General features: G+C 32.4%; 1 protein-coding gene across 1 annotated transcript in view; it reads right to left on the bottom strand.

Annotated features, from left to right (window-relative positions):
• The window catches only part of LOC108399254 (bifunctional heparan sulfate N-deacetylase/N-sulfotransferase 4), a 300,861-nt gene extending 274,798 nt beyond the window's left edge, over nucleotides 1-26,063 (bottom strand). Inside the window, exon 1 of the mRNA XM_037001117.2 lies at nucleotides 25,620-26,063. The gene's annotated coding sequence lies outside the window, so the exon portion shown is untranslated. The remainder of the gene's footprint in view (nucleotides 1-25,619) is intronic.
• Between the last annotated feature and the right edge of the window lie 277 nt (nucleotides 26,064-26,340).

Here is a 26,340-nt window from a genome sequence, read left to right as displayed (position 1 = left end):
TACATAAGTCACATAAAATCAAGGATATTCGTGTAAGGATAATGGTGAAGACATTCAAATGCTTCTCCAAAAGTCTAAATATATGTGCTGTGTATTCTCAAGATGTCTAGGTAATATAATTTTTATATAACCTCAATCCCATTTTTATTTTACCTTAATTTTTATTTTTCAATTTTTATTATTTTTAAAATTTTATTTTACCTTAATGCAATACATTGTGCAAGAGGAACCTGAAACCAGTTAGCAACAAACCGGCACAAAAGGAGCTCTCTGTCTTGCCTTGCGCTTCACACCATACTGATCTTTCAGTATTAGAGCAAATGGACAAAAGTACAGAGGACCAGTAGATTGCATTTGTGAAGAACTAGTATTTCCTAACCACCATGACAAGCAACTTAAATAGGCTTTGATCTCAAGTCTGCTAAATCTGCCTTTCGTATGTCCAAATAAGTCTATTGTTAAAATTTGTAAAGGGAGAGCTACTCATTTTTTGTGACAACCTATTTCAAAATGTGGGTTGCATGACCCTTGTGCAAACTTTGGTAAAAAACAGGGAGGCTTTTTTAGGTACTGTCTTTCTTGTTTCAACTTTTTAAAAAAAATTCTAGCCCCCCAAGTGTGACTCATTGCTTCAATAGTAGTGGAATAACTATCTCTCTGAATCTTTCACTCTCTTTTAAGATTAGATAATGTTTAGAATTATTGTTTCGTAAGTCTGTTTCAGAATCATTCTTTGACTTATTTCCAAAATGTGTTTATAGATTCTCTAAAACACAGTCTGCAAAGTCCATTTACCAAATGTTTTTAATTATTGTAAACTTCTAGTACTCTGGTTGCAGCAGAAAATTGGTGAAGAAAGCAACTGCAGGTACTATTACAGTTTTGCCATTTTTTGGAAAGAAGAAAATTCACAAATAAGCTAGGGGCTAGGAATTACAATGAATGTATGTGCAATTGTTTCTTGAAGGTGGTCTGATCAGCTATACAGATCATCACAGGGGCTTATTAAAGGTCAGCTGAAATTGAAAAAAAATATGTATTTACCAGCATTTAATGAGTGGCTACTACTTCCCATTTGCTATGCTACATACTTTGTATTCATCATCTGTTTAGTTATCATTAGTTTATTTTTAAAATGAGGAAATTGAGATTTTAGAGGGCTTAAGAGCCTGAGATTACACTACTAGAGATTTGTGATGATAGGGTTCTATGTTCTACCACTGCATGAGTGAGAAAAATCAAGGATTAAGTTAGATGAAACCAAAAATTTAGCAGTTAGCATAATTTAATAATTTAACCCAGATACAGCAAGTTTTATTTCCATTTTGAAAATTTAGATATTCAAAGCTAGCAATATCTATGTAAAATACAGAATTAGAGGTAATTTCGATTAGCTCAAAAGAAGCTTGTTGTAAATAGGGATGACATAAGAATTTGCAGTAATTCAACCAGCTTTGACTTCATGATGCATAGTAGGAGAAACATCTTATCAAGTACCTTGTTTCCACATGCTTCATGAGTTTTTTCTTTTTTGTAGGAATATTATAAAGAATTAGGTCATATTTTATATTGATAGAACAGTGGTTTTTAAGTAAAAATTGTGTTAAGTAAACATTTAATCATTTAGTACCATTCATTAATGACATTTGCACTGTCCTGGAGAGAATCCCAAAATTTATAATCATACTTCAGGAAAGATGCATTTTTTTTCCAAATTACAGATCACCAACATATCGATGGAAATGAAATAGACCAGAATAGAAATACTGATGTATTTCATGTAGAGTAAGTGTAAGTAGTGCTTTAAGAAATGTCTTTGTTACCTATGTGTGTGTATATTTATTGGTGTTTCTAGATTCCAGTGTAAGATTATTTCTTATTCTGGGTCATGGTCAAAAGTGTTTGAGAGACCCTACCCAAGAACGCACAGCTAACTCAAATTATTTAACCTGGTTTTAAGGGAATAAATAGGTTTTAGCTAAAGATAAATATAGTCTCTTATGATTCTGAGTGGTGTCTGAAAATACCCACTACTGATTCAATAGAATTTGAGGCTAGGAATTGGTTGACATTATATGCTTTGGTGCCTTGAACTTTCTTTCAGCTTGCAGACCACACATTATTGTGATATTATTTTCAGCAATGAACATACCTACATATATAACTTTTCTCAAAATAAAGGTACAAAGTGATGAGTAATTGTTATATTTAACCCTAAAATAGTATGCTTAGTTTGATTTTTTGAAATAATATTTTCTATCCTTACAGTCTGTTTATTTTACACTTTTTTTTATACATTTCATATTTTCTTGATTTCAGTCATAAAAATTTATTTCCGTTTCCAAAGTGTGCATTTTTATCAGTACTAATTTCTAAAAGTGTCATTTCAAACAATGTTAACATTATTTCCAGCATATTATACTGTAACATAATATCATACTAGGTACATAGCTCTGAGCTATCAGCTATATTCACATTTCAAAAGATTATGAAGGCAATTGGTAAAAAGAAGAATAAATGTCAGGTGATTTCTTTTACTACCATTTCCTGGAGATACAATATAGTGTCTACCATTCTCCTAGGTCTTGCTTCCTAAAGCAGAGCAACAACATGATTTTTCAAGGGAAGAGTCCATTTTTATCAAAAATCAAGATGCAAAAATCTATGTATTTATCTTCTTTATTAGAAAAACATGGGAACTTTGAGAAGGGAAATACCAACTGGACTTTTGTTCTGCTTTGCCATGCAAGACTTCTATATATAGCAGCAGAAATGCTATCTGTGACCAAGCAGAGAGGTCTAGTATAGTGATCATTGCATAGAACTCTGTGTTATTTTTATATCCAAGATTTCATCTAATTTTACACTTAACACTACTAAAATTATATGCCCAGAAGGTATGGTCCATAATTAAATAGAATTAAGCAACTTTGAAATTCCTGTATATGTCCAGAGTTCCTAAAATCCAGACAACTCCCTTAGGACCCTGAGATGACTTTTTGATATGTTTGTGACATTTTTCTAATTTTTGCCTAGATTTAGGGTTACTATTTACAATTCAGAATCAAACTAGGACCAGACAAGCTGTGTAAAATTCAGTTATATTTTGGATATGCTCCTATTTCCTCCCTTAGGTAGGAAGCAAAGGCATTCATCCAGTATTTGTTCAAGACACAAGTGTATTAATTTTTATTAAGAGTTAACTATTTTCCAGGTACACTTGCAAATTCAACTATAATTCCTCTCATCATACAAACCACCTAAATTCTTTTGTTTTCATCTATTCTTAATTTCTTCTCCTTATTTTACTACCTAATTTCCTTTCATCTTCAGAAAGTCTTTCTTTTATTCTTTCTTAACCGTGCATGGTTTTAATTACTGATTTAAACCTTGTGCAAAGGGATTTAATGTGAAGAGCGTGAGCATCAATCAGCCCAACTATGTAACATGTTTCTACTTTCTACCTCCATTTTCTTTCTTTCTATATAAACAATTTACATGGAAACTACAAAAAATGACTGAGGAAATTTAATATATGGTATGTTTTCTTGGTTAGATATAATATTATTAACAATTTTCTCTCAAAAGCACATTTTTTCTATAAATTGTTTTATCTACAAAGACAATGTGAGAAAAATGTTTTCAAAAACTGACCCTACTACCTTTTTAAACAAATCTTTGTATATTTCTATGAAAGCATGAAAAATTTGAAAACCCAGAAAAATAAAAAGTGAACACTGCTTAACAAAAATCCTTCCTGTGTTTCTTTCTAGTCATTTCTTTCTATTTTAAGTAGTTGTGATTAGACAACAAAAATAAGTTTATCTTATCTTTGAACTTAAAATACCATAATTAGTTACAATAAAAGGAAAAAGTGACAAAGAAGCTCTTCTATTATCCATCATTATTTTTAATTCTATTTTATTTTTTTCCATTTCTATTCCTAGTCATCTTTTGATGATTTCACATTAACATCCTAATCTTGGTAGCCTCACTACCTAACTCCTCAACTTCTTACATTACAAAGAAAATAGAAAGTGAGGGTTGAACTATCAGCACCATGGAGGGAGCCAAGCTGACTCCCGTCAGTGTTTCCCAGACCTGGGGAATTCTCACCTTACTTGCTCCCTGGGGCTATGGAACATGTGTATTTCTTGTAAAGTGAATCTTTTCCTTTGGCCCCTACCTGTGTTCTAGACATCAAACTTTCTTTTCTGAAGGCCAAGCTAAACCTTGGGGATAATCATGTTTGTAATTGACCGCAAACAGGATCTAATATGTTTTGTTTAGTGATTGTAATATTTTGGTATCTGAATGGCTCTCCATCACTCTCTTACTACTCTTAGTCTATCTGCCTGGTGCTCTATTTACTTTAGTTTGAAACTCCAGGTATAACCTTAAGCATTTCAACTCATGTCCATCTTTACACAATTTCCTATCACAGTCATGTACAATCCCAACCCAAGCAAACACCTTAAGACTTCTCTTCACCTTATAGTGAAGCTTTTTGATAATTTATCTTGGAAAATTGTTTTATCTTGTTATTTCTGCACTTTACTTGTTGAACCATTACATGTTGCAATTCTCGATTGACCAATATTATCTCTTCTACTTCTAAATATGACCAGATCTTTTTCATTTTTAGAAATACAATTTAGATAAAACAAATTCAAGAAAGTCACCTCCAACCTTGCAAAAGCAAGTTTAGGTGACTGTCTCCACTGTGCTCTCCTAGTATAGCCTCCACCACAGGACATTTCAATGCAATTATTTGCAAATTTCCATGAAACCAGGGACTGTAATTTATTGAGAATTGAAGCTTTAGCACCTTATAGATGACCTTGCATGTCATACGTTAAAGATACAGTGGAAACATCATGTGTTAGGGAGGTTCTGGCTAACCTAATGAACTGGATTCTTGCTGAAAATATGCTGAAGATAACAGGATTGTTGAAGATAGGTCAGGGTAGTCAGGCATTATTTTGGGTATGGTGGACAATGAGGAACTTGATCATGTATCGAGGGTGATCAGATATTGAGGGTGGGGGGTTCTGGGTATAATGACTTAGGAGGATTCTTGCTAAAACTGGATTTTGCAAGAAGTGTACAGATAGGCCTAGGAGGAGGTTCAGGAGTATGCCTAAAGTTTGGCGAAACAAAGAATATTTGTGACATACACAAAATAATCATGCCAAATAAACAATTTTTCGCATCTGGCCTGTATTCACCTTCATTGTATAAAGTGTACCTCAATTGCTGTTTTCTCCAGAGACTTGCCAGGTGAGAGAACAAGTGTGAGCTTCAGTTGGAAAAATAAACAAACTTAATTTATAACTGTTTATCTTTCTATTTCCATGTATCCACTCATCAAGGAAGATTTGGAAGGATGCTCATCAAAACACTGATCATTTCTTTCCTATATTTTTCTACATCATGAATTTTTTGCAAGAACCATGTACTATCTTTTTATAAATTACATTTATAAAAATCTTTATAATATACAAAAATATAGACAAAAGTAAGAAAATTTTAAAAGGGGTGAGTTAACATTAAGTTTACTTCAAATTCTTTAATTCTATAATCGTGAATAATAAGCCTCCCTATTCATGCAAGTCCTTGCTAACTTTTTCTCTCTAAATATCTGAATATGTTGTCCATATCTTTTTTGTGATACCCCTATGTTTTTATTTAACTGATTTACGTGTCTTCCCCAGATGACCGTAAATTTTCAATAACCTAGTCTGTATGTCACTTTCTCTTTTCACTCTAATAACTTACCCCACCCTCAAGCTTAACGCAATACTAAATAAGACATATAGTAGAACTTTAATAATCTTGACTAATCAATTAAATTGATATTCCATGTTATAATATTTGTAACAGGCTTCTGGAACAATATCTAAGAACTCAAGTCTGAGGTTTTGAAAACTGGAAAATTAATTATACCAAATAGGATATTAGGATACATCAATTGTTCTGATGAATCCAAGTTTGACAGGTGTTGTATATGTGCAAATAATTCTTTATAAACACCAAATTAATATTTACCTATTATTGAATGTAAAAGATAAAATACTTGTAGTACAAAGAGTGACAGGATCCCCAAAAGTTGAAGTTTCATCTACCCCTGAGACAGGTACTGGTATCTGATCAACTTAAATGTTCATGGAGTTTCAAGCACACATCCATTTGCCTAGGCTGATCTGCAAAATTTACTCAAGGCTCCAGTGCACAAATGACATGGAATAAAGGAAGCTCAGCTCTGCATGCACACCAGAGTTCCCATGGTGGGTGCAGTGGCCTTCCTGAAACATGTTAAGTGATTTCTGGTTTGTGAGATTAGTGGCAGGCAGAAAGCCAGGATGGACTTATCAATTGGCAATCACCAATTGGACTTGAAAGATGTGGACTTGAAAGGAAGGGCCAAAAACATGTGGGGTATTTTTACCAACTATATTGCATTTGTATCCACAGGAAAAGGATGTCTGGAGAAATTTGGATAATATTAATATTGGTATACTTTTCCCCAGCATTTACTTTGTCTCAGTCTATCATTTTATGAATGCAATAATAAATATGTTGTTTTTTCTACCTCAATCATTAACTTCCTACTTTTCTTATTTTCTAGAAGACTTTTTCTTAACTTTTCACTCAATCCTTGATCTTACATTTCAGAGAAGGGAAAAGATTTTTCACAATGCACAAATTCTGGCTACAGAAGACCTATGAAGTCACTTATGCTAATTGAGTGATCTATACTATGAAGTTGTGTTCTTTACTTTTTTAAAAATTATAGGAATATATACAGTCAAGTAATTTTAATACTAGGAGATAAAGTATTTTAACTAATTTATCCTTCCTAAAGTTTTAAAATACTCACCCAAACTATAACAAACATAATTAAATTAAAATTACAACAGAGTAAAACATTAAAAAGAAATAATTTATTCTCAAACCAGTCATCATCATTTATAACACAGGCCATAAAAATAGGCTAATCAAGCATGTTTGGTATTTGACTTTGTAGGAGTCAAAATGTTACCCTGTATACTAGTGTATCTCATTTATTTTAAATAAAAGGCATTTGCTTTTAAAAATGCATTATTTCTGTATTTCTAAACAATCTTCCGATCGCCTAGCTTTTTCAACACTAGAGGGCGATATGTTCTTGTTTTTATTGCAAATATAGACCCACAGAACCTGCTTTCTTTGACAGATTACCAAATAAAATAAAGTGCTATCTAGATTGAGTACAGAGCTGACAGGCAACTTTGCTCTCAGGAGAAACATCCTTCTGTTGATACCAGAGTAATATCAGTAATTCTTAATATTAAAACACCAATTAGGCCACAATTCCACACCAAATACATTTAGTCAATACTTTCTTCATATTTGTAATAAACAATGAATAGTATCACTGATATGATTCTGTATCTGAATTCATATGTCTATTTTTTAATTTAAATCTTCTTTTTTTTTTTTGCTCTTTTGGCTCTGAAAGGGATAAACAAAATATCACCTCACTTAATAGCTTGCTAATTTTGGTGGATTTCTAAGATCTGAATCCTTTCCTTAAGTGAACAGAAGTATAATATCTTTATTTCATGGGTGTATAAAATCAGCTTTATCATATCTTATTTGCAAATTTCTATTTTCTCTAGGATATATTTATTTTATTTCTTAATATGCTTTTTTTTGAAATAAGGTTACTATTCAGTTTTACTCCCTATTACAAATATGTTTGTGAAATAATTTCATTTGCCCAAAAAATATAATTTCTAAAAATTTGAATCTGCTTAAATTATTAACTCTGTTTAATATCTTAAGAGTAAAGACATAACATAAACAATAAGCAAAACATATAAAAAAGAGAAATGTGTACACCATGATTTAGGTCATCTCTCAGTTGACTCAGTTCTGATGTGGAAATATAAAGCACAACAACTATATTCAAAATAATTTAAAATTGTGGTTACATTTTCATTTAGAATGGCATTATGATTTATTTGCAAAGGAAGACTTCAAGATATCAAGTTCTACTGCTTACAGTTATATCTTAGAATTGTAACATTATGTGCTTCCATTTTAATTTGTCACTTACCTAAGCATCTATAAAAATACCTTATATGTAGATGCTTTGCTGATAATTTGAAAGACAAAGAGCATTAACAGACTGTACATGCAATGGAACACACTCAAATAATCATCCTGAGTAATACAAACATATGTATAAAAAATACACATATAAAAAGAATTTCTATTCATATTTTGAGTTTTTCTCCAAAGTTGATTTCCTTAGTTATTAAAAATTTGTTAAAAAATTATTGTTAGGAACTAAGAAATCTTGTTCAATGTCACAGAATGTATCAAATAATATGTTAGTACAAGTTACAAACTATAATTGGAATTTAACATCAAGGTGATTGGAAAACATAATCCAAAAATACATCTTAATTAGATTTGTCAACCATTCTGCTCAAGTCATGATGAAGACCACATAGACACATGCACACAGACCTCCCCAAATCATAAAGGTCCATTTTGAAAAAGTGGCCATAGACCAAATATTGCACAATCAACATTGCCAATGTTGGTATCTGGGCAGTTCTTTAACAGACACTGATAATGATGCCTGTAGAACATGGATGTAGCAGAAGACACCTGAACCTAAAGGGAATTTGCTCTGGTTCAACTTCTTCACTTCACTAGCTTCTGATTCAAAACCTGCTAGAGCAGGTGAGATTTGACACTTTTAGTTGGCAGGTTCATGACATAGCTATGACAAAGGCTGGGAAATAATTTGCTGATACTTAAGGTAAGAAGTAGAAACTCCTAAGACCATGATTTCTCAAACCAGGAAGAGTATTCAAACTGTTGAACTGAGCAAGTATAAAAAAAATTGATATAAATGTGAATTAATCTAAATGACCTTAATTATATAAAATTGTAATAATAAACCTGTATGGGATTAATAATAAGATCAAAGACTAATTGAAATAAATAAATAATACTGTGTAAGACAAAAGGGTGTAAATTGAGGAAAAATGTTCTAAGAACCCTATATTAAAGTCATGATGTTAATTGACTTCAGATTGGTAAATTAATATGCATATTTTGATTTCTAGTGACACCAATAAAGAATATTTATCTTCAAAACTCTATAGTAGAGGAGAAAAAGTAAAATGCAAGAATAATATTCAATTATAAATTAATGAATAAAAGAGAGAAAAGGAAGCCAAGAGTAAAACTAATAGAAAACACAAAATAAATAAGTCTTTATAGTAATTACAGTAAATATAAATGAATTAAGTTGTGTTTTAAAAACAGAGTTTGGGAGATTGACTAAAAAAACCCTTTACAAATCTAAGTATATATTGTTTAAAACTGACACACCATAGAATGAAAGTAAACATCTGAGAAATAATATATCAGAAATATTTTAATTAAAAGAAAGCTGTACTATCAGAAAATTAGATTTAAGGCAAAAAGAATTACTAGAGATACAGAGATCCCTTTAAATAATAAAAACTTATATTCATTATGAAGTCATTAAAATTTAAATTTGTAAGCACCTAATGTATAAAACAGAAACAGGCATTTCTAGACTATTCTCCTTTCTTACTCCCTAAAAACTTCTAACTTTTTATTTTATTAGACTACACCACACACCTGCACTCCCTACAGGAGTCATCAACTAATTCCTGGGTTAGATTCCTTCAATCCTGGGGAATCAATTCTGGACAACCCTCATTCTTTTAAAAATGACTGGATATCTAAATGATGCTTCCAACACTAAATTTTCAGTTTTTAAATCCCCTTTCTAATGTTCTTGCCTTTTCCCTACAATTGTCACTCAGTTCTATAGTCATATGCTAGATGCTCTCATTAAAACAACTAACTGTGTGATTGTAATCCATTTATAACATTGATTTTATATATTCTAGTACCCAATTTCAGTTTACAATCTTTTTAGTTCACATCACCTATCATCCCAACTTCAACAATAATTCAAACTCCTAATATCTTTAAGCCATGACCCTTTAACTTTTCACTGTCTCATAGCTTCAAACCCCTTCTCACAGTTTAAATTCTACAATCAGCCATATATTCATTCCATTTCATAAACTCTTAAACCCTTATATCCTCTCTTACTTCATAATGCACATTTATCTAAAAAACACTGGCTAAATCCCACAATACACCAAATCTATGCCTACAACTGTGAAGATGGATGAAACATCACCAAACTGACTGGCTTCCTGTTAAATTCATGATCAATAGCTTCAAGCAGGTCTTTAATGCTAAATTTTTTAGTCCATTAACTATGTTTTCTCCTAGATGACTGCTACATACTCTTCTCCTCTCTTTTCAAACTTCTAACATTTCTTTATTTTGCCTTAATCTCGGCTGAAGGTCTTGTTTTCTATTTCATGGAAAACACAGTAGCAAGAATAAAGAATTTCCCTAAGTTCCTACTGCCACAGTCACTTATGTAAGTAGATGCTCTCTTCTTGAGGAAATATGCATTCTAGCTACACACAACACTTGTGCACTAGTTCCAAGCTTTACCACCTGCTCATTGAAGACATTGCTTCAGTAATATATTCCTGTTTAATGTAGCTACAATGTTTTCCATATCTATGGAATATTCCCACCAGTATACAGGCATTCTATTATTTCCTTCATAATTTACTGCAAAAAGCTACTACTTCATTTATTTCCTCTTTATAGTAAAGTTTTACCAAATGATATGTTGAATTTTCTATGGAACCTGTTTCAATCAGGTTTACCTACATCATTCATCAAAACTGCTCAATAAATTTTAAATCTTTTAGTTGCCTTTTTTTGTATATTCAAATACCTTTTCAGTATTTCAACTTGGAAATCTAATGACATCTCAAAATTAAACAAGACCAAATTTGATTGTCTGATATTTTCTTCAACTCCAAAGTGATTCCTCTTTTCCAGATAAGTAAATGATAGTTCCATTATTTTATTTGCTTAGGCACACACACACAAACACTTTGGGGTTTGTCATTGAGTCCTCTCTTTCCTTACCACCAGACCCACTAGACATTCAGTCCACTGACCTTACCTGTATATATATGTAGAAACTGAACACATCTTAACATCTCAGTTATAACTATAGTACAGATTATAATTGTTTCCACTGGATTACTGAAATACATTTCTATTTTATCTCTGCCTCTGCTCTTTCCCACATCAGTTTTTTTTAACATGTTGCCCATAAGAATCATTTTACAATGTACAACAGGTTAGGTCTCTCCTGTGACGAAATCCCCACCCTCTTAGCGCTTCCCCCATTTTATTCAGAGTAACAGCCACATTCACACAGAGTGTTCCATGCAGCTCCACATCATCTACCACTTCTTTGTCATTTAATTATCTCCAATCCCACTGGCCTTCTCAGTGTTCTCTGAACATGCTGTATCCTTCAGATTCCTACCTCTGGGCTTCTACATTTGCTGTTTCTTTTACCTAGAATACCTGCCCTAAAGATGGAAGCACGGCATAGATTCTCATTCTTTTAGTCCTACCTAAACATAATATGCTCAGTATTTTAGGTTTCTGTCCTCTTAGTGCAGGATTGAAAGCTCTCTCCCAGAACTTCCTAACCTATCCTTGTTTTTTTTCTTCTGTGTGTATAATTTTTAACAATCTACTATACTATATAAATAATATTACTTTATTTTTGTCTATCACTTGTCAGAATTTAGCATTTGAATCAGGGATATTCTGTCTTATTCCTTTCTATTCTCAGTGTCTATATCCCACTTTTAAGGGGAATGGTAGGAATTGAATTGACAAGACAGATAGGTGGCAGAAGATAAAATGCTTATTCAAAATGCTAAGGATTTTAAATTGTCTTAAATATTGGACAACTATTGAAATACTCTATTTTGGAGACTGAAATGGTATGTTGTCCTTATAAAGTTATTTTTTTTGTGGGAATAGAAGGACAGACTGGTACTGGAGCTATGAACAGTAGAGAATTTAAGAATAGTCTTGATGCTATAATAGTCTTGATGAAGACTGAAGAAGTTGGAAACAGGTATTTTAAAAAGCAAGTTAAGTTCATATGGAGAGCAAGACTCAGAATAGCCGACATCATAATGAAGAACAAAGTCAGAGGACTAACAAACTTCAAAACTTACTGTCAAGCTACAGTAACCAAGACAATGTAGTATTGTCAAAATAATAGACAGATAAATGGAATGGAATAGACAGCCCAGAAATAAACCCAAACAAAGATAGTCAATTAATGTGTGACAAAGGAGCAAAGGCAATCCAATGGAAAAAGGATAGTTTTTTTAACAAATGATAATGGACATCCACATGAAAAAAAAAATCAAAGACTCTATACACAAACCTTGCACCCTTCTCAAAAATAAATTTGAATCACAAATGCAAATGTAAAATTTAACGAAAAACTATAAAATTCCTAGAAGATAGCAGAAGAAAATCTAGATTATCTTGAATTTGTTGATAGCATTTTATATACAACACCAAAGGCATGATCTATAAAAGAAAGAATTGATAAGTTAGACTTCATTAAAATAAAAAAAAAACTTCCCTGTAAAGGAATGAAATGACATGCTACAAACAATAAGACAGTGAATAACCCTATTAAAAAATGGGTCAAAGACCTGAATAGACACCTCACCAAAGAACATACACAGATGGCAAACAAGCAATGAAAAGATGCTCCACACATATCATTAGAACACTGAAAATTATAATAACAATTAGAAAATAGTACAAACTTATTAGAATAGCTAAAATCCAAAACAGTAACAATACCAAGTGCTGGGGAGGATGCAGAGCAACAGGAACTCTCATTCATGCTGGTGGGAATATGAAATGGTACAGCCACTTTGGAAGACAGTTTGACAGTTTCTTACAAGGTTAAACAGAGTCATACATGATTTAGCAATTGAATTATTTGCACGAAAGAGTGGAAAACTTATGACCACACAAAACCTGTGCATGGATGTTTATAGCAGCTTTGTGCATAGTCGCCCAAACTTGAAAGCAAACAAGATGTCCTTCACTAGGTGAGTCAATAATTAACTTTGGTACACCCGTAAAATGAAATACTGTTCAGCGCTAAATGAGATGATCTATCAAGCCACAAAAATGTATGGAGGAATCTAAAATACATATCACTAAGTTAAAAATTCAATCTGTAAAGGCTATATACTGTATTATTCCAATTATATTACATTGTTCAAAGGCAAAATGATGAAACAGTGAAAAGACCAGTAGTTTTCAGGGATTTGGAAGAAGGAGGGAGGGATGAATACATAGATGGCATGCAGAGGATTTTTAGGGCAGTGAAAATATTCTATGTGGATATATATACTATAATAGTGGATATGTTCACTATATATTTGTCAATCCCCAGAAAACACACAAAACAAAGAGTGAATCCTAATGTAAACTATGGATTTTGGGTGGTAATGATGTGTCACTGTAGGTTCCTCAATTGCAAGGAGTGGAGTGTCAGATAGTGGAGGCTGAGTATGCATGTGTATGTTAGTGGGGTTATATGAAAACACTGTACTTTCTGACCAATTTTATGTGAATCTAAAGCTGTTCTAAAAAGAAAAGTAAGCAGTTTCACAATGTTTGTATATAACTTTCTACCTTTTATAAATTTGTAGCCCCATGTGGGTAACATGGTTGGATGTATTTAAGAAACAATGCAAGAGCCATGACAATTTATAAAAGGAATTCTATACTTTCCTCACAACTTATAAACAACATTAAAGATTCCCAATTCATAAAATAAAATGGCACATCTAAAATGTTGTTTTATCTATTATTTAATTTTCCTACACTCAAAATCTACTCTGGAAATCCTCACATGACAAAATTTCTTTCCTGTTATCTGCTTCACTTTTTTTCTTCTCCCCCTCCTCTGACCTCTTCACTCCAAGACCCTTCAACTTATATCAATTAAGTTCACTCTCAAAAAGCAAGATATCCTTCTTTTTTTGGGGAGGGCATGGAAATGGTGAGTGTTTAATACTATTTGTTTAATACTGTTGGGCAAGTTTGTGAATAACTTCCTGTGAATTATTTTTATCTGTCATATAAGAAATAGAAATGCCACAACTTGGTGATTGAATGGACATAGAGAAGGGATTAAAAATAAAGAATGGCCCAAAGACTTCAGGTATTCATTCACTATTTACTGAATGCTTACCAAGTCCCAGATGCTCTATCCACCCGACCAACAATACTTCTGCTCCTGAAAAGCAATGGAAATCTATTCTGTGACACAATTGCCATAGAGCATGATAAAGGCAATAATAGGGAAAGTATAAAATTATATGGAAGAGGAGAAGATGTGGGAAGAGAAAATGAGTAGAAAGTGATGTATAATTTTTGAAATGTCTGTGAGATATTCAGAAGAAATGTTCACTAGGATTCTGATAATATGAAAATGGAATTTAAGGTCTGTGTTGGAATTGTATATTAAAGGGGTAGGAAAATCCATATTTAGTGAGAGAGCTAAGAAACAGCATGTACAATAAAATTACATGCTGTTTAGAGGTATATCATTAAAACTTTAAACATTGCATAAAGTCTGGTTAATGGAAGAGAGCCATGGAAGTGATAAACAAAGGGATACAGACATTTTTACTTTAAATGCTATTTATGAGTCAAGAAATACAATTGAATATTGACCTTTGGTGACCTTAGCAAAATATCCAGTAGTGTAGTAAAGTCAAGTGAAATACTAAAGTGAGTTGAGAAGGATGTAGGTGGTGAAGAAATTGAGAAAAGCTGTAAGTAAAAAGAAAAAGGAAGTGAAGTGAGTTAATAGAAATTCAGAACTTGCTGATATGCTGAGTAATTGCTTATTAGCCGAGTGAGAACTCTAAGGATATGCTATGAGATTCAGAGAAAAGAAAGAGTCCTGAGGACTGAAGTCATTGAGAGAGAATTTAGAGAAGGAAGTATATTGTTCTAATCATAGAAAGATGAGAGATTTGGATTTTGATGAGGAAAGAGAAAAGAAATTTGAAACAGAAGAGAAAACCAAGATCTAGGACCAGGCAGGGAAGTGACATGACCAATTTTGCCCTTAGAATTCCAATGCAGTATTCATTTTCTGTGCTGCTGTATATCCTTTGTTGAATCAACATTATAGCCAGTAGCAATAAAACGATTACCATCAATTGATAATTGCTTTGGTTTGGTGCAATAATAATTCCTTAAAAACCATTATTATATTTAGTATTGATCTGCATCCTTGTTAATTGTCTCAGAGACAATCATGGAAGCAGTTATCCATGAAACATAAAATGCTCACTTAGCCTTCATATTTTTACAGGCAAGGAAACTAAGATACAGAAACAAGTGAATGAAGCTACAATGAAGAACTATTTCTTCACTTATTACTGAGTAAAAGAGAGAGACAAAGGATTTTGTCTAATATTAAACATTAAAGTTTAATTTGAAGAAATCACAAAGGAATTTATTAAACTATAAATTATAAAATATATATATTAATGGGCTTTTTGATTGGACATGTAATGTGTTACTAACAGCATTATTTTATATTCACAACTTACATTAATATCCAGAGTCTATCAGCAACTATACTTTTAATATTTTAATTAGATGTTCCTGAATTTAGGTAAACTCACTTGAACATTATCAGTGGAATTCACTTGCATCAGAAGCAACAAAAGATTACTGTCTCTTAAAATTCATTTCAACAATCATTTCTCTACCACTGACTTTCTTACCTAGGGACTTCTAAAGTAGTCAATACACAAATTCCTGGAGAAACTTTTAGTTCATTTTGGGCAGCATAACTTAAGTCTAATATTTAGTTTATAGGAGGTTCTAGTGAGGTATTTTTTCCCTTTTATATTACCATGCTATCATGATATTATCTGTGTAACATTGTATTTTACTGACTTTAAGCTGCTTGCAATAAAAAATAAATTCTTTTCAACTAGACCCTCTTTATCTTATATACAAACAACTATAAATTCCAGTGATCAAAATTACAATTCAAAGAACTCTAGGAAGGAATAATTGGAGAATTTAATGTACAGAAAAACAAAGACATCTGTCCAATGTCTCACAGCTAATGTGAACCCACATTTTCTGATGGATTCTAAATCTCCTCCTCCACTGCTGCTTTTCTACATTTGTACCCTAAATACTATTAAGTGGAATTTCATTGCCACACACAAGACTTATAAATAACTGTACTGAAATGAAAACACTGAGATTTTCTTTTGATGACTTATTTCCTAACCATATAGACTGACACATCTTATAGTTGCCTTTTCCACCTTTTACTTATTTCTCTTACTTCAAAGCATTCTTAATTTTACATAGCACAAAATACTCAGATAATTCTTTACCAAAGGGAGACATGGCTCACTCCTTTCACTGGTAATCTGCAGCTGATTTTTTAAAATCTAATTGCTTTGTACTTTATGTTATTTTAACTTTTATTTACTCTGGAATAAACCACCAGCTTGGCCATCAGTCAGAAATAATATGGGTGGTCACATGTAAATATATCCCATATAGAATTTCATCCTTTCAACCAAAACTAACCCATGATCCACAATTCTTAAAGTTTGGGGAAAGCATGATAAAAAAAACTCTTGGGAACACACTTGGAGTGATTTCAAGCATTCTGCTACTTGTCAGAGGATGTTTCTTGAGAAGCTCCTTTTTTATACTTGATGACTGGAATCTAGAATTGTTACAAACATTACTTATTAATGCTTAAAAGGTACTAGGCACTTAACCAAAATAATTCACTTAGGTAGCTTATTTGGTAGAAAATTCTTGGATTCAGAAACATGAAATATTTTGATTGATCTTCAAAATATCTTTGTGCTAAAAAGAATAAGAGGCGTGAAAGTGGTCTTGTTTTACATGTGGCAACCATTAAGTCAATATGAGATATTCCAACATATCACATCTGTGGCAAAACTTAAAATATATTTTGTCTTTTTCTCCTCAATCTAAATCATCATGAGTAATTTATATAAGTTCAATCTATTGTCCAGAGGTTTCTATGGAAGGAATTCCTGCCATTAGTAGGAATGAGTGATGGTTACCAAGCTCTCTTACATGACTCATTGTGTGACTACAAGGGGTGTGAATAAAGAAGACTTTAGTACAAACATTCTGCCCTTCGAAAAACTGCTAGAGATAGCAGTTAGAAAACAGTTCAATGAATTTCAACTAAACATTTGGGTAAATTTTTGTAGCAGCATAGTTTCCACAATGCGTACATGGTTACATGTAAGAAAAAAAAGCATTTTTTCCCCCATTCTTTTTTTACCAAAGATATTTTGAAGAGCAACACAGTATTTTACATTTCATTATCTCCCAGTATTTTCTACTAAATAGTCTTCCTAAGTGAATTATTTCGGTTCTCTGCCTAGTATAAATTTAAAACATTCATAAGTAACCTTTCTAATAATTCTAGAAAATATGTCAATAAAGACACCACATGAACTATTTTTTATGGATATAAAGTGTTTTACTAGAGAAAGTGGTACATTTAGTAACATTTGTATTAATTTTAGTTCTATACAGTGTCAATTTCTGAAACTTTGTCCTTTTGTCTTCTTTTAATTCCATGTATTTCCTTACTCCAGCATGCCAGAAAATCAAGATAAACTATTTAGCCCTTTTTCCTGACAGCTTTTCTCTGATGTCTGTTTTCCTTAAGACATTTGAATACAAGTTATTTTCAAAACTGAGATGCGTCAGATTAAAATGTTAATCAATGGGGTTTCATCCTGTAAGTTAATTAATATTTTTAATATTCAAATATATGATAAAATACAGAAGAGTGCAGAAAGTAATTTAGATCATAACCTTCAAGTGAAGGGGATTGGAAATAGTCAATACTCATCACTCAGGGGTTGCTTTAAATCAGTACAAATGTTACATTGCAGGTCAAAGTCAGAGTACTGATGCATGTAATTAATACTTACTTCCATTAATTTAACACCTCTCATGTTTCCAACTTGTGCTAAGAACTTTTTATTTATTGTCACATTTAGCTTTTCCAGTAATCCTATCAAGTAGGTATTATTACCTCCATTCACAGATCATGAATCTGAGGCACAGAAGGGCTAATTAGCTTTTCTGAGGTTATACTAGAAGTAAGGGCAAAGCTAGAATTAGAATCCAGCTTTGGTGGAATTCAACATTACCTCCTGTTTTCTACTATGTCATGATGCCAATCTCATATTTAAATCAATTCACATTTGTTTACATGACTGCCACTCTTCCCTAGCAGGGCTTACATGTCACAATTAGGTCAATCTGTGTATCCTTATCATTTAGCGGTTCAGAGAAGCCAGCCATATCTTTCATATTCATGCATCTAATCTGCAGATATTTTCTTTTTTGGACTGGCTCAAAAGAGAAGCAAAATCAGTATGTTTAAATTTAAAAAAATCAATCCTTTGCTTATTTACCATTTTTTTATCTTTAAGTAATTATACACCTTGTAAAATGATCCTTTTATGAAAAATCACTTTTACAGTACACTAAAGAACATATTCTGAGTAATACATTTCTATCAAATTTCACTCAATCATTAATTACTTGAATTTTATTGACCAGTCTTCTAAGCAATGGCTATAGCTGGGTTTTAGGTGTATAGTGATCACTCTAAAGCCTCCCACACTCCTTACAGTTAGTTACACAACGGAAAACACAGGAAACCTTGGTAACCACCACTTATCTCCTACTCAAGGCAGAAATTTCTTCCACAGAAGTCTTCTGGATAAGTAGCACTCTAACCTGTGTTGGTTGCTTTGATTGACTGGAATCTCACTGTTTTTTAGAATGTACTGATTTTCTTGGTAATGAATAGAAATAACCTCTCAATATCTTTCATGTGTTAGCCCATTAGTGTCACATAATATAAACCAAATTCCCTCAGCATTAAATAAAAGCAATTCTGCAACATATAAAGGTAACTCCGCTATTTCTCCACAGTTTATTTTCCTTTAAATATTGTTTCAACTATTGCTCATATGACAGGATTGCAGATGTCTCTTCACATTTGACATTTATCAAACCTTTGCTATTTGCCTGTAGGTGAAGCACTTCCTAAGCATTCTTGCTATCAAGATATTTCTGTTTAATTAGGGGCACTGATACATGCATAGTAATCACACCTGAAGGTAACAGGTACTGTGATACAACTATGAGCAGAGCTGGGACAATCGTTTACCTGGGGGGAAGAAGATGGTCAGAAAAGGCTGCCCCTAATACAAGGCATCAGGAAACTGAGACTGGCAGACATGTCAGACCTGTGGTAAGTAGGTTTACTAATCACTGTTTCCCTTGATATTGCTACTGTGATTCTGTTGATTCACATTAAGTTTGCATTGGCATTTATATTAGCCTTACCATATTTTTGTTTTTTGTTGAGTTTGAGGTATTTTGTGATTGGTCATTAAAATAAATCAGTAATTACATTTATCTCCCTGTAATTTCATTATGTTAAGCTCATTATTCCAGCCAACTGAGTGATCTTTTGGAACCTTAGTACTTATACCCACAAATTTGTGCAAATGCTACAGGGTACCAGTTCTTCGGTTGATTAAGTTTCAACAATGGCATTAAATTTCAGGCCATAGGTAAAACACAATAGTTTGAGATGATTTACTCACATACTACTTTTTCAATACGTTAGAACTGTGAAGAGTGTATGTAATGTTGAAATTCCATTTTCTAAAACTGATTGGTCTTTCCACTTTCCAGGGAAAGTAACACTAAACAGAGTGTCAAATCCCAAACTCTACCAAACAATTTCACAGAACTGAGGATAATAATCAATAGGCAGAGTCAAAATTCAGCTTGTCAGCTTGCGTATCACAAGAAGTTGCTAGTATTTGTCAAATCTTTCTGAAGTAATGTTCTCAGCTTGGCATATAACTTTTCAATAGATTTCCTGAGTGTCAATTTATTAGAAAGGTATTTCTTGACCAGCTCTATAGCTTTCACTTATACCCTTTAAGCCACCACCTTGATCTATTTATATTCCTAGTACTTGTAGCCCTAGCATAGGGTCCTTATTGGTTTACTGCTTGTTTTCTCCCTCCAGAATATAAACTTCCAGAGAGCTAAATTGTCCAACCTAATATTTTGAAATGATGTTTGGCACATATTAAAAATAATGGATAATAATATGTACTATCATACTTATGAACATTATTGAACAAACTGAAAAAGTATTTTCTCTGTTTAAAGTGAAAAATACATTCAGATGGAGAAATAGAGTAATTTAAGTATTAAGTTGAGGCCAATTGCAATTGACCAATTTGAAGATCATTTTTGTGATTGGTATGAAAACACCCTATTTCAAGGAAAGCAGCTTCACAAACCAATATATCGGGAACCATAATACTTTAATTAATAAGTGTAATTTTTATGTTTCATTGTACTTGCTATAGTATATGAAATCTTAATTGGGTTGACATAACTATTAGTGATTGGTTGGGAAACAAAGTTAAATTCTGATTCTAATTGCTCTCTTGCATTTTAGGGTAATGAATAGATTTAGGACTTTTATATGTGTTCATAAGAGCATCTCTGAATCTGTTTCCTTTCCTTGTATTAATCTTTAGTGTCGCTATATTTATTTCTGAGGTCTAAATGATTCCTATGTTATCAAGAAGAACGCTTTAGAGATGTCTGATGAAATTTGGCAAATTCTGTGGATCAGCAGTGTACAATTGAATTTCTCATTCAAGAATGGAGTCAAGCCAAAGGATCTTAATGTGCAAAATAGCTTTCCCTTCTCTTTTTTTTCTTCTATTAATATGACAGTCAGCCTTTGGGCTGCATATGAATGCTACTACATTAAAATTCTAAATATAAAAATGATTTATTAATACCAGTCTAGGATCATTTACATTTACTATTATTTTATTTTTGCCACTGAACTGTATTTACTGCATGAAAAAGACTTAACTAACAATGAAAGGAAATTACATGGAAAGGGAGCAAAAGAATCTTCTTAAGGAATTTAGTAAATAAAATGAAAATTCATAGGTGGAAGAAGAGTCAGCATTTTAAGGTTGACATTGCTACTTCTCTGACATGAATTTCCCATCCTATCCTACCTTTTTTAAATTATTCAGGGTACTTTATACACTTTTTTCTGTGCATCTTTCCCACCCACTCACATGTTTAAACCTGGCCATTAGATAATAATCATTGTCTTCGTAGGCTTGAGTGGTTTGCTCTTGGACTTTACAAGAGAGCACTTAAACTGAGGTGGAAAAAATAATGTGAGAAAAGGAAGGAGGGAATGAAGGAAGAAAGGCAGGAAGGAAGGACATAAATAAGGAAAGAAAGGAGGGAGGGAAGAGAGAATGGAGAGAAAGAAGAAAGGAAAAAATGGGAGGGGAAGGGAACAGGAAGAAGGAAAATGAGGAAAAGAAAAAAAAAAGAAAGGAGCAAGTGAGAGATTAACGAAGCATTTCTACATTTACTTTTTGCTTGAACATACTGAAATGGCCAGCTAACTTGCAGCTTCCAGAAGACTATGCTTGAAGATAAATTTTTTAATGAGTAGGTTAAATAGAATACAATACAAGTTCATCTGATGATGGGATGTCCAGAGGGAAAATTCTTTCAATTTGGGGAAAAAAATAAGTGTTTATGCATGTGTATGTTTTAGTTTGCTGAAGTTGCCTTCTTTACTAAACTCTTCAAATATTTAAAATGATAGTTTCTAAGAATTGTTAGAATTGAGTTTAGTATAAAAGTTTTAATTCTACAACTTTACAGAGTTATCACTTTTATTATCTCAAATACTCCAAATATACCATCAAATTAACTTCTCAAGCATTCAACTAGTTTTATTAACCCTTCATTTTCTTATCACATATTTCCTTAATTCTAATTAATCATGATTATCATTTAGTATTAATGAAATGTCTTAATATATCTCTTGAAGAAACATTTCTAAAGTAGTCTATATTTGCAAATTTCCTCAATGAATTACTCAAAAGCCAATACTTAGTGTGTTCTCTAAGGTTATGTTGTTAACATCGAGTTATATAAGCAAACATTTTCACCAGTAGGAATGGATGGTAACTTACTATTCACAATTTTATAAAACTGTTTGTTTTGAAATGCTTGAAGTCATTGATGTATTTGAATTTCATTATCAGACTATTTCAGGTTTTGGGAAAATCTGTATCAATTCAATATTATTATGAAAGAAATTTTAGATTTGTCAACTCAAGAATGTGATAGCATTCCTTAGAAAACTGAGATAAAGAAAGCTTGGAAATAGGACTGTATTTATAAAAGTACTACATTGCTACTGACACCTCTAACTTCTGAGGCTTGCTGAAAATAACTAAAAAAAGAGTTCATTTAACACTCTCTGTAACAGCATAGCTGAAAGTTTGCTGAAGTGTTAAAGAAAAGGTTGGCTAAATGTTATTCCATGATGGCTGAAGGCAGTAGCATTATGTCTGACACCTGACCCATTTTTCTCACTTCATAAGCTTAAATTAAGTCAACAAACAATATGGTTTTCCTTTCCTTTTTCTTAGTTATTTGGAGTACCTAATGGATGAGAGTTAACTTTCTCTTTAGTTGTCTCGCTTCACTATATATATATATTACAACAGTTTTAGTATGTTTACTTCTACTGTAAATTTTACTAGGCCAGTTAGTTTCAAAAAATCTTCACACTTCTTTTCTTTTGGGCACATATTCATATGTGGCATTTCTGATTGCTCTGCCATCTCCAAAGATGATGGTTAGACTATGCATTCCATCTTTATTTCTTTTTCTGCTCTTGACTATTAACTTTATTTAATAGGAGTTTCTGCTAGGCTTATTTACATTTCTCATTAGAGCAAATCATTAATGAAAAAAACTTTTTTAGCTTAAAATTTTATTCTACTCAGAAAATATATTTATTCTTTAAATATCCCACAGTTTGTACTAGAGAAAAAAGGAACACTTCAGGTTAGACTTTAAACATAATGTGCTATCAATTAATTTCAGCCCAGAAAGAATTAGCCTTCTGGGTGCACAGATTCTCTGTCTTGGCATCCAGCCAGGGCTGATATTCCAGCTTTATTTTATAAGTTTCCCCAGCTGCTTTCTAAATCTGGGGAGGCGACATCAGCTAGAATCTTCTGGTTTGAACAAAGCATGCTGAATACTTCTCTGTTCTTTCTGAGTAGTTGTTACTATATGAAGCAGAGAAAGTTTGATCTTTGGATTTTGTTCTCAATGACACCTTTTCTGCTCAAACAGAATGTGCAAGAGGATTATATAAACATTAGACCTACTGGGGACAAACATTTAACTAGGTTATCAAGGCTTATTTAGCATCTTTAAGATGTAAGGTTAGCACTGAAATTTGAATTAAGAAACTAAATATATTTTCAATCCAGTTAGTTACAGAATGATTTTTGGGGGATAAGAAAGAATAGGTATAATAGTTTTAATATTCAGATAAAATCTAATATTATCCTTTTACTGAGATGAATATGTATATAGTATACGTGTGTGTGTGTGTGTGTGTGTGTGCGTGTATTTCTATATTGGTCAACAAATATAGAAATTCCAAATCATGATTTTATATATAAAATAGTCTCCATTTATTTCCTTTTGCTGTCTAGGGAAAATCATTTAAATGGGCGTATTTCTTAGATAACTTCAGCTGGCAGAAAACAAAATACAAATTATATATGTTTGCAAGTTTAGTGACAGGAAAAAATACTAAAGTCTCACGAAGTTTTTATCATTTTTTTATTTAAGAATGATGCCTTAATTTCTAAATTGCATATATATTTTCCCTTTAAGGGTTATTTTCATGTTATAGTCAGTAACTCAGATGAATTATAATTTTTCTAAAGGATTTTTAAGCATTGATCTTAGTGCTGACCAATTGCCATTAAGAAAGAGTTTAAAAAAAATAGGACACTTCTGCCTGGTGTTCAATTTCCCAAGAATCTTCCCCATTAGCTTATCATGAGACTTTTGTCAATGTAAGCACTAATATTAATCATAATAAGATAAATATTCACAGGATTACTTATTATAAAAATGTGAACAATCATAGCAGGTGTTAAATTCCCATTTTTGTATTGAGATAAATGAAAATGACAAATGTATTTTGCTTATTAATATCTTATTTTTTAATGATTTCCAATTGAAGTCTTAAGACTGTTTTAGTCAGTGGACTTTATATTCTGTACATATATTTGCTTCATTAGATAATTATGACCAACATAGCACCTCTCAGCATCTGGATATAGCTAACTGGTATACTTTAAAAAAGGAAGTTAAGATTACCAGTTTGATTAAAAAACCTTTTATATCTTTGTAGAGAAAATCACTGAATCCTAGTTTTGGAGAAATTCAACAATTACAGTAACTTTTCATCAATTTCCTTTTGTGGATGAAACTCACAGAATCTGAACTATGAAGTTAGTGAGAAAGTGAAAAGTTAAAATCACTAAGAAAACTTATCAGTATCTTTGTATGCAATTTACTTTAAAACATTTATGATCTTAAGTTGAAAAACTTAAGATCTATGGTTCTTATGGAAGACACCATGAAAGCAAGAAAACGTGAGTGTGAAAAAGACACAATAAAGTGTAAACTACTAGAACTTTTCAGAACTACATTAGAACTCGTTTTATGACCCATCATAATAAAGAAAATGTATCATCACTTGAAAATACTGTGATAGTAACTCTAAAAATTACAATATCTTATTAATCAAGACAAATTGTGAGGAAAATACAGGCTTATTGTTCCCTTTATTTAGCTTTTTTTAACAGATGTTTTGGAAGGGATGTATCAAACAATATTTAAATAACATTTCTTATTTTCCAACTTATTCTCTGCATGAAAAATTTGGAGGTATTAGAAGGTATAGCATAAAACTGTTTTTGTCCTTTTGGGAATCTATGCTTATGGCACATGACATATATTGTTCTAAGAATTTACTTTTCTGTTCCAATAGGACATAGTAGGATTGCATCAATTTTTTAAATACAATTTATGACTGTATCATACAATTTCAAATGTCTGTGACAGCTGTTTCTGTAAAACATATCATTAGAACAGTGCATGCACACCAATCTCAGGTCCCAAAGAGAGGGGTTCCCATCTTGAGTAATTTGAATGCCATGTTGTCAGTATCACTTCTCAGAGAAACATTCATAACCCTACAGCTTGGATGTTGAGTTTGTAAAATTGGCATTTTCAGTATGAAAAGGCTAAAATTTTTATCAAGTGAGTTGTTTATTGTGCAAATATTCTGGCAACAGTTTAAAATATTTCAAATTCTATCTCTTTTTTTTAGCCATGACTGTATTTTCCATTTATAGTGCAAATATAACTTTTACAAAGAGTATAACAGGTAAGCACACACATGCATGCTGAAAAGGGAGATTGAATCTGGTTTAACGCTATTATCTGCTTCTGCATAAATCTCTCACAAATAAAACTTTAATGTGTTTAACTTGTTTATGTAGCTAAAGAACATATGTTCATTTATTATACACAACTCAGCTTCAGCAAATTAAGCAATAACTTACCTAGAGAAGGATTTCAGTTTTTTATTTCTTTTCCTAACTTGAATTTATCCCGAGTTAGGAAATGAGATATCCAGTATGCAGATTCTCTTGGCTGCAGGTTAATTAGAAGGAGCTTTCAGTTCATGCGATCTGCCTCAACAGTATTCCGAGAGCACTCTTTAGCTCCAGTCCTAGTATCTGAACTCTTCCAGCAGAGACTCTATTTATATACACATTGTCCTTTTCAAAACAAGCAGCCAGCTGGAATGATTCAAACCTCTATTCAGCACACCGTTAAAATGCAGCTTCCTTCTTGGATACGAGAATTACACCAGGGAGCGGACCAAGTACAGAAAAAAGGCTTGTGAGAACTATTTAATCACCGGGATTCCAGCTGCTCCTGCTCTGCCGTTGCCACTGCGCTGTGCTTCTCGTTGAGCTGTGGTCTGTTCTTTCCCTCCCTCCTCTTCTCACATCTCCAGAACTATAAAGGCAGCTCTGCCGGATTATGATTGGCAGGAGCAGCCAGTTCCTTCAGCTAATCATCCTCAAGACTTTCAAGGACCTGGAGCTGTTGTGATGTCATCCAGTCAGTGGGATGTTACACATGAGCACATTCCTACAGAAGCTAATTCAGCGATCAGCTGCATTCCTCTCACACCACAGTGATTGATTAGATGCTCCTTGAGGATTTGCATAATCTTTCATTGTACAGTTAGACAACTTCCTATAAAATTGTAGA

The sequence above is a fragment of the Manis javanica genome, chromosome 5, assembly GCF_040802235.1.
Source record: "Manis javanica isolate MJ-LG chromosome 5, MJ_LKY, whole genome shotgun sequence".
NCBI classification, from domain to species: Eukaryota; Metazoa; Chordata; class Mammalia; order Pholidota; family Manidae; genus Manis; species Manis javanica.
The sequence above is the reverse complement of the archived record's forward strand: the minus strand, read 5'-3'. Positions and strand labels throughout refer to the sequence as shown.